Raw genomic sequence first — 14820 nt, forward strand, 5'->3', positions numbered from 1 at the left:
ATGTTGGCAAATAAAACAGTTGTGTATTTTTTAAATTTTTCTATATTAATGGATGTTTTACTAGTAAATTGCCTTTTTCCTATGCTTTTAATTTCCTTGTGTTTCCATTGCTTACCCCATTGTTAAATGCCAGCTGCATAAATTGCTATTTTCCTGTCTTTCTAATTTCTGCCTCTTCATTTATATGATAAAACTTAATTATCTCTGATGAAGCTAATGTAGGCAGAAAAGAAGAGAAGACTTGGTAAAGGTCCCACTATACACTTGATTAACATAAACCCAGTGCTGATTATTAACATGGATTGAACTGCTGGAAGAACTTATGCTGGAAAACATGGACTCAGGTGCAATATGCTGCAAGGAATAACAGCTGCAGTAAATGCAATACGTGGTTTTATATAAAGTTTTAAGTCGTGCATCAACTTCTGAGCTGAACTGCAAAATTTTAAAATTCAACACTTCATAATTTCTGAGTTTGTGTCATTGATATCCAAGTTATAGAAACATCCAGACTCATTTACTCATCTCTGAAATTATTTCCTGTATTACTATGGATTGCTTGGAAGACATGGGAACATTCTTTATAATATTGTTCATAAAATGGCTGTGACAGGAATCAGTCAAGAAATGTACATCCCAGGCCTTCACTGCACTATTGTCTGTGTCCATGGGCAATGCACATACGCATCTAAATTCTTTGGTTAATCCCTTCCCGCCCCTTCTCCCTATTTCCTTCTAAGATTCCTCAGTTTGTTCCACTACCACTCCTTCCCCACCCCCCCCACCGAAAAAAATAAAGAAATGTATATCCCCATTATAAAGGGGCCTTTCTATATGAATATTATGGGGTACCAGCTTGCTCAAAGTATGTAAAGCAACCTGCCTCACAGGTCTTTTCAGGTTTTTTACTCTTGAGTGTTAGAATTTGTTAAAGAACAATGTAAGGGGGGACCAAAATTCATACACACACACACACACACACACACACACACACACACACACACACACGACATTGACTTTATTTGGTGTAAATTATTTTAGTTTATAATAGAATAATTTTAGTTTAGACACACTTTCTTTTTTCCTGATGATATCTCCATAGGGCGATTTTATGATCACAGTAAGTTATCTTGGTTCTTATGTCAACAATAATCTTTTTATCCCTCAGGTAGTTATAATTCTCTGCCTTTGACCTAAAACAAGGACAGGAGAAATACAGAAAACATTAAAGCATGCCTTATAAAACCTACCATAACAGATTGCTTTATTTTAAAGATTAAATGCCTTAAAATCTAGTGTTGGCTTCCTTTAAATAAAATAGAGCAGTCGATATCTAGAGTTTGAATTCTATGTACATATACATTTCCCAAGCCCTTTGAAAAATAATCTAATAAATGTTAAACCAATAAAGCATACACTTGAAGATTGCTATTAAATTGAAATAAGGGAATATTAGTGTTTACTATACTTTGATAACTATAAAGCCCCAGTGGTATTTTTTTTATTCTAAATTTAAATTACTTTTACTCCCAAGGTTTTCATGAGGCATATTAAATGTAAGATGAAATGGGCTTAGTAATTGTAAGTTTTTAAAGTGTGTTTGTGTGTGCACACGCGTCTTTTTAGCAACATTTACAACAACTTATTTGAAGTAGGTGTTGTTTACCCTTTCCTGAGAGAGGGTCAGTAAGCTTGGTGTAGACTCCACTGTTACCATACAGACTATGACAAACTGAGCAGTTTGAACAGCACAAACATGGTCACTAGTTCTAGGGGGTCAGAAATGTGGTCTGAGCAGCACAGAGCTAACGGGAAGTGTTGGCAGGCTTCCTTTCTGGAGGTCCTAAGAACTGGTTTCTTTGCTCATTTGTGTTAGTAGAATTTAGTCCCTTGTGGCTCCAGAACAAAGGTACCTGTTTCCTTGCTGGCAAATCAAGAAAATGAACATAAACACTTAAAAAAAGAAAAAGGAATCCCTCTTTCTGCAAAATCACCACCACCCCCAACCGCCTTCCCCAAGCAGACATGCATCTCCCCTCTATCACTGTACATTAATTTGCATTTCCTAAAATGTTAGACTATGATTCACAGAGCACCTACTCTTTTTGTCTGGCTTTTTTCATTCAACATCATTTTTTGAGATTAATTTATATAGTTCATTCTTTTCATTGCTGAATATTATTCATATATATATATATATATATATATATACATACATATTCACATGTTGATGGAGATTTAGGTTGTTTCCAGGTGTTGGCTATTGCACATGAAATATTATAATGGAACTAGAGGCCTGGTGCACGAATTTGTGCACTGGTGGGGTCCCTCAGCCTGGCCTGTACCCTCTTGCAATCCAGGAACCCTCAGGGGATGTAGTAGTGCGTGAAGCGGCAGGTGGCCGTGGAAGAGCCTGAGCCCAGGCCGGTGCCACACTGTTCCCACTCATCCTGGCCCCACTGCACCTGCCACCACCATTGGGTAGCACTGCTGCGGAAGAAGGGGAGTCTCACGCCGCTGCAGCTGCATTTGCCAGCCGTGAGCCCGACGTCTAATGCCCGTCTTTCAGCTGAGTGGCACTCCCACTGTGGGAGCGCACTGAGCACCAGGGGGCAGCTCCTGCATTGAGCATCTGTCCCCTGGTGGTCAGTGCACTTCATAGCTATCAGGTGGACCAGTCATTTGGTTGTTTAGGCTTTTATATATATACTAGAGGCCTGGTACACGAAATTCATGCACGGGGGGTATGTCCCTCAGCCCAGCCTGCACCCTCTCCAATCTCGAGGGATGTCCGACTGCCCGTTTAGGCCCCATCCTACTGGGATGGGGCCTAAACGGGCAGTCGGACATCCCTCTCACAATCCAGGACTGCTGGCTCCCAACTGCTTGCCTGCCTGCCTGCCTGCCTGATTGCCCCTAACTGCTTCTGCCTGCCAGCCTGATCACCCCCTAACCACTCACCTGTCAGCCTGATTGATGCCTAACTGCTCCCCTGCCAACCTGTTTGTCCCTAACTGCCCTCCCCTTCAGGTCTGGTCACCCCTAACTGCCCTCCCCTGCAGGCTTGATCACCCACAACTGCCCTCCCTTGCAGGCCTGGTCCCTCCCAACTGCCCTCCCCTGCTGGCCATCTTGTGGTGGCCATCTTGTGTTCACATGGGGGCAGCCATCTTGTGTGTTGGAGTGATGGTCAATCTGCATATTACTCTTTTATTAGATAGGATAGAGGCCTGGTGCAAGGGTGGGAGCCGGCTGGTTTGCCCTGAAGGGTGTCCGGATCAGGGTGGGGGTTCCCTTGGGGCATGGGGCGGCATGGGCGAGGGGCCTGTGGTGGTTTGCAGGCAGGCCACACGTCCCCTCCCCCCCTCAGTGACCCAAGCAGAGGCCCTGGTATCTGGGATTTATTTATCTTCTACAATTGAAACTTTGTAGCTTGGAGCAGAGCCAAGCCTTCTGCTCGTTCTGTGGCAGCAGCCATTTCTGTTGGGATTTATTTACCTTCTATAATTGAAACTTTGTAGCATTGAGTGGAGGCCTAGGCTGGCAAGGGCAGGCGGAAAGCTTGGTTTCCTCCATTGCTGGGGAAATTCAAGTCTCCCTCCTTCTCTCTGTGGCTACAGCCATCTTGGTTGAGTTTATTTGCATATTTGCTCCTGATTGGCTTGTGGGCGTGGCTTGTGGGCGTGGCTTGTGGGCATGGCTTATGGGTGTAGCGGATGTATGGTCAATTTGCATATTACTCTTTTATTAGATAGGATAGATGACTGTATCACATGGTGATGTCCATTTAAATTTTCAAGAGACTTTCAAACTGTTTTCCAAAGTACTGCATTCAGCCTAACACTTAATATGTTCAGTCTTTTTCACTTTAGTCATTCTAATGGTTTGTAATAGTATTTCCTTCCATTTTAACTTTCTTTACATTAATGGCTAATGATTTAAGCATCTTTCCTTAGGCTTCTTTATCATATGTTTTCCATGGTGAAATATCTGTTCAAATTTTTGCCCATTTCAAAACTGAATCATTTTCCTTTTGAGTTTTATAAAAATATACAGGGGTGGGAAAAAGTAGGTTTACAGTGATAATATGAATAACTAAGACATTAATTAATGATAATACAAGAATAAACTCTGGCCCTAACCGGTTTGGCTCAGTGGATGGAGAGTTGGCCTGCGGACTGAAGGATCCCAGGTTCGATTCTGGTCAAGGGCATGTACCTTGGTTGCGGGCACGTTCCCGGTGGGGGGTGTGCAGGAGGCGGCTGATCAATGTTTCTCTCTCATCATCAATGTTTATAACTCTCTATCCCTCTCTCTTCCTCTCTGTAAAAAATCAATAAAATATAATTTAAAAAAAAGAAAAAGAATAAACTCTGTGTTTCATGTACTCACAGCTGTAAACCTACTTTTGTTGAATACCAGATTATAAAACCATATTTCTTCATTCTCTGTGGGTTGATTTTCTATTTTTTTAACTAGGTTTTGTTTTTGTTTTATCTGATCAGTCTTAATTAAAGTACTCAAGTCTTCTGTAACATATTTCTTTAATCTAGTATCTCAGGTTATGAGAAGATAAAGTCTAAATCCCTTGGGTTTCTTAAGGGCCCAGGTTCCTTATAATAAATGATTCTTAACCAGAGCTCTTTTATTGATGAATATCTTTAATTGACTGTCATTTATAGATTTGAGGATAATAATATACAGACTTCAATTTAGCCAACATATGGAAAAGATGAAGAAAGAAAAATTTGGTTTTCAGATAGCCTATGATTGTGGAAATATTAATTATGATAGTTTGTATTATATATACAAATATATATATATGAATATATAATTAAGTGTAGGAACTAATGAGTGATTTTTCATGAAGTTGTTGGATAAAATATGTAAAATAACCTGTTGAATTTCTATATACCACCTTCAAGTTAAAAAATTAAAGTTGTAACAGGTTATAACTACAGCATTAGTGAATATATGTTGATGTATTAATGTCAATAAACACAGCACAGTATTTAGAGATGATGCTAAAATTGTTCAATACATATTACAGAAAATTTAAAAACAAATTTATATGAGAACTAAATAAATGAAAAAATGTATCAGAGATTAGAAGACAATATTTTAAACATGGCTGTTCTCCCTAAATTGAATAATAAATCTAACTCAAACCCAGTAAAAATTCCACCAATAAAGTAAGCCTATGTATTTGGATATTTGGAGACATTAGTAAGCCTATTATAGATTTTAAGTAGAAATGAAAATGGCTATAATAGCTAAAAAGTCTTTGAGGTAGGAGGCCTTGCTCTAATTACAATGAAGTTACAATAATTAAGATAATGTGACAGTAGAACAAGATTAAAAAAAAAAAAAAGAAAGATAATAGGGAATCTACAAATAGGACCTAACATACATGAAAATTGATTTATAATAAACTAGAGGCCCAGTGCAAGAAATTCATGCACTCAGGGGGTCCCTCAGCCTGGCTTGCACCCTCTCGCAGTCTGGGAACCCTTGGGAGATGTCCGACTGATGGCTTAGGCCCGGAGCGGGCCTAAGCCGTCAGTCAGACATTCCTAGCGCTGCCATGGAGGTGGGAAAGGCTCCTGCTACCACTGCTGTGCTCGCCAGCTGTGAGCCTGGCTTCTGGCTGAGTGGTGCTGCCCCTGTGGGAGCGCACTGACCACCAGGGGGCAGCTCCTGCATTGAACGTCTACCCCCTGGTGGTCAGTGCGCATCATAGTGACCAGTCGTTCTGCTGTTCAGTCAATTTGCATATTAGCCTTTTATTATATAGGATGTAGCACTGTACAGCTATAGGCATAGTTTTGCAGAAACAACTGGAACTTGTATCACATGTCAAACTACTATAAGCAATTTCAGGTCAATTGTACATCTAAATGTGAGAGTTAAAACAATGATAATCTAGAAGATAATATTAGAATTTATCTCCATTATTTTGGAATAGGCAAAACTTCTTAAACTTATTTTAACCTAATTTTTCCCAGACTTATCTAATTACAAATTGTGTGTTTGTGTGTGTGTGTGTGTGTGTGTGTGTGTGTGTGTGTGTGTGTGTGTGTGTGTGTTTTTAACACAGTGGGGAAATGATATCAATGATTATGAACTGGAATAAGTTTATGAGAACAACTCAAAAGATAGTGTTGGGCACTGGTCTACAAAAACATAATCAAGACAGGGATCTACCATATTTTTACAATAGGATCATAAATTGGATTTATTTTTGGCCAGATCTCTAAACCCATTTCTAGTGTGGCAATACAAAGCATAACTAAACTCAAGTAACTGTGTGTATATTGATTTATTGTCAAACAATATTAAAAAGAGAAGTAAAATTTAAGTTTTTAATTAAAATCATGATTAAAGAGATATATTTGTAACATTTATGCATTTGTAACACTTGTGCATAGATTTTTTAAAGTTTCCTACAATAAAAGTAGACCAATTTAACCTATTTAAACTAGATCACATTAAAGGCATTTTTGTTCCAGCCTCTTTTGAGATTCATTACTCTTTTTTTTTTCTAAAAGGCTTTTAATGATTCTTAGACTCACATACCTACTGTAATAAACTGACAATAACATTACCTCCTGTTAATTAAGTGATAGAGATGTATATTTCTTTATTAAAATTATGCCCTTTAAATAAACATAGTGTAGGAACAAGTATACATAACAGGAAGAGTAATTACCCAAATTTACATGCACATCAGAAACTTCCTTTGAGAGAGGTTGACAGGATGAAACAACCTATCATGGATCCCGTGCAAGGGAAAGTAACCAACTTTTTAAGGCACAAATTAAGTATTTAATGCAGGTTCTGATCAGTCAACTGACTAGCGAATTCTAAGAGTCAGGTGGTTGGCCTGTCACACTGTTCAAGGAGAGACTTGAACAGATCCTAAAGGCACAATTAAGTGACATGAGTAAGAGACTTAGATTCTCATGCATCTACTTTGAAAGCACAGTCTTTTCTCCATGAACCCACACTTACAGCTTTATGAGGAAGTTCCTATGAAAAATTGTCTGATGAAAAAGAAATGTATATTTGGTTTATGAATGGTTCTACATGATATACTAAAAGTGGGCAACTAACATTATTCCTACTCGGGCATTAAAAAAAAAGATCATGAATGAAGAGAAATCTTTCAGGTGGCATAACTTTGAGGAGTGTACATGGTAGTTTACTTTTCCTGAAAAAGAAGTAGAGAAATATTACATTCACTTCTATAAAAAATATCCTCACTGGAGGATATTTTTTCCATTGATTTTTAGAGAGAGTGGAGGGGAAGGGAAGGGGAAAAGAGGAAAGAAATATCGATATGAGAGAGCCACGTCAATTGGTTGCCTCTTGCATAAGCCCCAACTGAGGCAGGGAACCTGCAACCCAGGTATGTGCCCTTGTCTGGAATCAAACTCTGGACCCTTTGGTTCCTGGGCCAACACTCTAACCACTGAGAAACACTGGCCATGGCAGTCAGTCACACTTCTTTTGAGCAATGAATGGCTACTGATTTGGCTAAGTGGTCATAGACAGGAAGAAAAATACTTGAGAATCTGTGACAAAGCGGCTTGGGGCAGACCTCATGGAATGAACCCAAAGAGAGGATATTTTTATCTTTTGTAATTTCCACAGCATACAAGGTTCCTAATAATTATGTGGACAAGATGGCCCATTATGTGCATGCCAGTGAATCTCTTTGCCCAGCCATTGCATTCATTGCTTAAAAGAGCAGAGAAAGCAAGTGGCTGAGGAAGCGGGCATGGAGATTATGCATGGACTCAACAACATGGGCTTCAACTCACTATGGATGATGTGGCTATAACTACTGGTGAGTATCCACCATGTCAACAACAGAAAGTGACACTGAGCCACCGATGTGGTAATATTTCCCAAGTGAACAAGCAGCCAGCTGGTGACAATTTGATTACATTTGATACTTCTGTCACAGAAGGAGAAGCAGTTTGTTCTTTTTGGAATAGACACACATGCTGGAGATGGATTTGCCTTCACTATCAATAATAATCCTGCCAAAATGCCATTCGAGATTTTGGAGATTGCTTTATTCACAGTCAGGGAATTCTCCATGGTATTACTTCTGAACAAGGAAATGCATTCAGAGCAAACGAAGGGTCACAGTTGACCCATGCACATGCAATTCGTGGTCCCTACTCTACATCCCCTGCCTGATAGAACGGTGCAATGGGCTTGTGAAGACTCAGGTAAACACCTTGCAGGTATCTCAGGTTATATCCTATAGACAGAGTTTATTTCTGAACCCAATCTACCATTATGTGCTTCTATTTCTCCCACAGCTAGAATTTGTGGGCCCAGGATCTAAGAAATAGAAATAGAGTTCATTCCTCTTTACTTTCAGAGAAACTTCTCTCGTAAAAAACTATAGAAATAATCCTTGAATGTATTGTCTTCAGGAGTCACTCCTCATGTTATTAAACCTAATGAAATACAACTTTGGCCTCTGATGGTTTAGAAGTCTTAGTTCCCTAAGAAGAAATATTTTCACTAGGGATACACAGGGACAATGCCAAGGGGAAATAAAAATGTATTTCTTACAATCCCTTTTCCTTAATGTTAAAGTTTGTCAATAAGAGGAAATTGCATATGATTCTGAAGGCAGAGAAGGAACCTGTGATTCTAAGGAGGTGTTTGTAACAGAAAAGAGTATTTAGTGTAAGTTATTAAACTCCTCAGTTTACTAATTTTGGTTTAAATCTAGTATTCAATACTAGAGGCCCAGTGCATGAAAATTCGTGCACTTGGGGGTGTTCCTCGGCCCAGCCTGCACCCTCTCTCAGTATTGGAACTCTCAGGGGATGTCTGGCTGATGGCTTGGGCTCGCTCCCCACAGACATCACTGTGGGAGTGCACTGACCACCATGGGGCAGCTCTGGCCCCATCCCCATCACCCAGCCGCCACTGGTGGCCTTCCTGGCACTGCCCACTTGCCGGCCTTGCCCCCGCCAACCAATCATTCTGCTATTCAGTCTATTTGCATATTGGGCTTTTATTATATAGGATACTGTGACATTTTATTTGACCACATTCTGATATTCAACTTTTTATAGTTTCTTGGTTTGTTTCACTAAATGATTAAAAATTATGAAACCCATATATTAGCATTCAGTTCCTTATTTTCAATCACTCTAGTGGCTATTTCTACAAAAGGTATTTCTACAAATACTACAATAATATGTCAATATATGAATTATCATCTTTCATTAAAAACCACCCATATTCTATATCTCTAGTGGTACCTATAAGTTATTAAAATCTAAAATATCATAAGAGGCCCTGTCCAGCCCTAACTGGTTTGGCTCAGTGGATAGAGCGTCAGCCTAAGGACTGAAGTGCCCTGGGTTCAATTCCAGTCAAGGGCACATGCCCAGGTTGTGGGCTCCATCCCTAGTAGGGGGCATGCAGGAAACAGCCAATCAAAGATTCTCCTTTATATTTGATGTTTCTATCTCTTTCTCCCTCTCCCTTCCTTTCTGAAATCAATATAAATATTTTTTTTAAAAAAAGAGGCCCTGTCCAAATTCTACATCTCCTATGAAAATTTTCCTGCCACGTTTTTTTTTTCCCCCTTGATCTTTACTATACCAGCATGCAGCCCATACTTTACAATATAGTGCTTACATTTATTCCTGAAACATACCTAAACTTCACCATTGGAGACTAACTGCATCAATTGCTGCCTGGGAGATTTGAAAGAAATTGGTGTCTAGCATTTCCTTTTGAGAATTTCTTACAATCCATCCTATTCCCCCATTGAAAATTTATGGGGGAGGTGGGAAGCAACAAAAATTGACTAGCAGAAGAATGATTTCCAGGTGGACCCTCTATTTGGTTATCTTCTTTGGAGAGAATGGACAAGAAGGGATTAAATCAGGAAAGTCCAGATACTCTCACACTTCCTAATTTAAAACTATACTATAAAAATACAGTTACCATATACAGACTTAGCTCACTACATATAGGATATTGAAAGACTCAGAGTCCTGGCACTGCTCTGTCAGTTTCCCCTCTATTGGACTCTGAGGATTAGAGTGAATCACGGGAGGGATTTTCTCTACATCAGAAGGCATATGGAATGTAGTCACTGAAGCCAGAGGCTGCTTCTGCTGCTTAGCATCTGGAGCCCTGCCTGAGGCACCTGAAAGCACTACAGAGTGAAGTCAAAGCCCCCTCACATCACCTATCTCCTTATTTTTCCTCAGGCTGATTGTCAACATTTATCTATTTGTAAGTAGTGATGATTGAAAGGTTTATCTTCAGGATTACCAACACTGTTTATTGTTCTTTGTGGAGGTAGAAATCTATGAATTTTAGGTAAACCAGTCCATCCTTGAGAAATGATATTTCATTTCCATTGATTCCTAATATATGGTATCGGAAGTGAAATAAAGTTTAGCCCCAGGAACAACCAGAGAGCAATGAAAATAAAAAGCAGGCCATGGTTAGAAAAGAGCACTTAAAGTTTGGCTAATTCCTTTTTCTGGTTTTAGCAACACATATATTTGCTCATTTCTTCAAACACTTTTCCAGCCTAGCAGGTAAGTGTTAGCCTAGAGATTTCAAAGTAACAAAAATTACTATCACGATTACCAAATACCACTGAGAAGAAAAGTGCTTCTTTGATTGTTAATGAATCTCAAAGTACCCAAAAGACAGATCTGTGAGGTGGGTTAACCTAAATGGATACAGATAACCAGCCTCCATCTCAACTTGACTATTCCCTAAATTTCCTGCTTCCTGGAATAACCTTTCACTTTTGCAATATCACAAATGAATGGAATCCTCTGATGAAAGGCCAGAACTAAGAAGAGTGCCTCTGGCAACAAATTTGGGTGAAGAAATTGAAAAGGGAAAATAAGGAAAATAAACCAACAGCTAGTTGTAGAGGGTAAAATGGATTTTATTCCAAGATTAAGCTGTACCACAGAGAAGAACACACTGAGGGTTTTTTCATAAAACTCGTGTTTTAAAATGCTAGCTATCTATACTAATAATAGAGGAATATGCAAATTGTCTGGGACGCCATCACAGTAACAGTAACAACCAGCAGGCTGCATGGGGTGACAAGGCCGGCAGGGGGGTTAGTGAGGGACAACCAAACGACTGAACAGCAGGTTTTGTGGGGTGACCAGGCTGGTGGCGGGGGGCAGTAAGGGGCAACCAGGCCAGCAGAGGGGGAAGTTGGGGTAGACCAGGCCGGCAGGGGGGGCAGTTGGGGGTGACCATGTTTGCAGGGGGACAGTTAGGAACGATCAGGCTGGCAGGCAGAGGCAGTTAGGAGTGATAAGGCTGGCAGTGGGGTAGTTAGGGGTAATCAGGCAGGCAGGCAGGTGAGCAATTAGGAGCTAGCCATCCTGGATTGTGAGAGGGATGTCTGGCTGCCGGTTTAAGCCCGATCCCCGAGATCAGGCCTAAACCGGCAGTTGGACATCCCCTGAGGGGTCCTGGATTGGAGAGGGTGCAGGCTGGGCTGAGGGACCCCCCCCCCCTTGTGCACAAATTTCATGCACCAGGCCTCAAGTTCAGATATAGGTGTAAACCAGAAAGATGGAAGACTGATTTAACACACTGGGATCCAGAACCCGAGGTAAGAAGGAAGATATAAGTAGATATTCATTGTGCTGCTTGGAATTCTTAAAATGCAAACAAATATTGAAGTACCTCACTTCTCTTTCTAATACTCTATCCATTTGCATTTCTTATTTATTGACTAAAACTCTAGAGCATTGCTTTATCCAACATTGCAGGGTAAGAGTCAAATTACCACATATTGGGCAATCACTGTGATGTTGGAAGTGCATATATATTTATAATTGTTTTATCTTCCTGGTGTGTTGACTCTTTCACCATTTACAATAACACAAAAAAATATATTAAAATACTTAGGAATAAAGCTTAAGGTGAAAGACATACTGAAAACTTCAAAATATTGATGAAAGAAATTAATAAAGACCCAAAGAAATGGAATGGCATCCTTTGTTCATGGATTGAAAGATTTAATATTGTTATAATGCCTGTACTACCCAAATCCATCTCCAAATTCATCACAATACAATAAAAATTCTAATGATATTTTTACAGAAATAGTAAAAACATTCTAAAAATCATATAGGATCTGGAAAGACCACAGATAGCCAAATCAACCTTGAGCTATCACACTTCCTAATTTAAAAGTATACTATAAAAATACAGTAATTAAAACAGTATGATACTGGAATAAAGACAGATGTATAGACCAATGGAACAGAATAGAGAGCCTAGAAATAAATTCACACATATGTGGTCATTTGATCTTTGAGAAAGGTGCCAAGGATCCATATTAGGGAAAGGATAATTTCTTCAAAAATAGTGTTGAGAAATCTGGATATACAAAAGCAAAATAGTGAAGTTGGACTCTTATTTTACACCATACACAAGACTCATATCAGTCAGACTTCAATGCAAAACTGAAATTGTAAAACCCCTAGAAGAAAACATAGAGGAAAATGTCATCAAGGCATTGGTCTTAGTAATAATTTTATGGATATGACAACAAAAACAGAAAACAGAAGCAAAATTATGCAAGAAGAATTGCATCAAACTAAAAGGCTTCTGCACAACAAGGCAAATAATTGTCAGAGAGACATGGCAACTTTAAAATACTTGCATACTATAAAAATGTATGAGAATCTCCTACAATTCAATAGCAAATTAAAAAAAAAAAAACAATAACTAATAACCTCATTAAACATGGGCTAAAGATTTGAATAGACATTTCTCCTAAGAAGACATACAAATGACCAGCTAGCTAATAAAAGAGTAACATGCTAATTGACCATACCTTCACAACACCCACCAGCCAATCAGGAGTGAGTATGCAAATTAACCCAACAAAGATGGTGGGTTAGTTTGCATATGCAGGTGCCAAGCGGCTGAGGGTGGGGCGGGATACTTGCATCATCGCCATGGCGATGACGCAGGCATTTGGCACCACCCCAGCCGTTCCAGGCCTCTGGGCAGCATGGGAAGGCGTAAAGGCGGCTCCAGCCAGAGCGAAGGCAGTGCCGGCAGCCAGGGAAAAGAAGGCCCATTCTTGCATGAATCTTCATGCATTGGGCTTCTAGTATATATATGAAAGGACTCTCTTTTTCACTAATCATCATGAAAATGCAAATCTAATCCATGATGAAATATCACACCTCTAAGGATGGCTATTATTTTTTAAAAAATCAAAAGATAACAAGTGTTGGGGAAGATTTGTAGAAACTGGAACCTTTGTACTCTGTTCCTGGAAATGAAAAACTGTGTAGCTGCTGTGGAAACAGTGTGGAGGTTCCTTCAAAAACTAACAATAGAATCACTATATGATCCATCAACCCACTTCTGGATATTTAATCAAAAGAATTGAAATCAGGATGTTGGAGAGATATTAGCATTTTCAGGTTCATTTGCATCAGTGGAAGACATGGAAGCAACCTAGATGTTCATTGAGTGATGAATGAATAAAAAAAGCTGTATATATCAACAGTATAAAATTATTCAACTGAAAAAAATCTGCAATATGTGACAACATGGATGAACCTGGAGGACATTATGTAAATGAAACACAGCTGGTACTTCAATGAACTCGTCCTTTCATACAACTTCATTTCCTTATAACGTTTATTAGATGCTGAAGAAACTTAACTCTTGTTTATATCAATTAGCCTATGGTATGTTGGTTTCATTATATGTCATTTCATTTAAAGTCACAGAACCTAACCTAGACCTTAAGTGAAGTCTTATAGTGTAATCCAGTCACAATAGGATAGATACTGAATGATTACACTTATATAGGGTACCTAAAATAGTCAAATTCATAGAGTCAAAGTTGGAGAAGGAAGTGGAATATTGCTAATTAACATGCCTAAAGTTTCAGTTATGCAAGATGAATAGTCCTAGAGATCTGCTGTGCAACATTATACCTGAAGTTAAAAATATTGGTTTATACACTTAAAAGTTTAAGACAGTAGCTCTCATGTTATGTGTTCTTACCACAATAAAGTAAAAGAAAAAACAGAAAATGCACCCCTAAAATGTATCCTTAAGTCCTGGGCTCAACTGAGTCATTTTCCTTTCCTAATGGTAGGCTGTTAAGACCTCATCACCAAATTATCTCTTTAGTGATCTTCAAATGAATTCATCTTATATTTTGTTCAGCTCTTCTGAGTGCCTTCAAATTGGAGAGGGGTAGCTGGTCTGATGTATTGATAACTGCCATCCCCCAAATGTCACATTTACTTCTAGTTTTTGCAAATTCTGGGTTGTGGTTGTCATTAAAACTCTCAAAGATTTGTTTTCACAATTCCTTTCTCCTTTTTGCCTTATTAGTCCCACCATAGAAACAAAAAGGTATGTGGTTAACCACAGCCCTCAGAGTTCAAACAATCCTCTTTGTACAAAGATTATTTCCCAGTAGAAATAATCACTTAATTATCATCACAGGAGGCAGCCACACACTTCTTCATTATGATCAATTATTTTCTAGCTTCCCCTTTGCTGTGAGCAAGCATTTCAAGAACTTTCTCTCCAGATAAATATGGACTGAAGTACTGAAGGTCCATAAGTTACCCAATATCTATCTTCATACATAATTGACATTTAAAAATTCTATTTACCAATTATGGCACATCTTATAATTAAATACTGAGGGCAGCTCTAAACTCTGAAATAATCAGGCTTCAAGATAAACCCAGATTATGATGATAATATTTGGCTCTCAGATGTAGCGCAGTTCTTCCATGCCAC

This window comes from Eptesicus fuscus, chromosome 14 (genome assembly GCF_027574615.1).
Source record: "Eptesicus fuscus isolate TK198812 chromosome 14, DD_ASM_mEF_20220401, whole genome shotgun sequence".
NCBI lineage: Eukaryota > Metazoa > Chordata > Mammalia > Chiroptera > Vespertilionidae > Eptesicus > Eptesicus fuscus.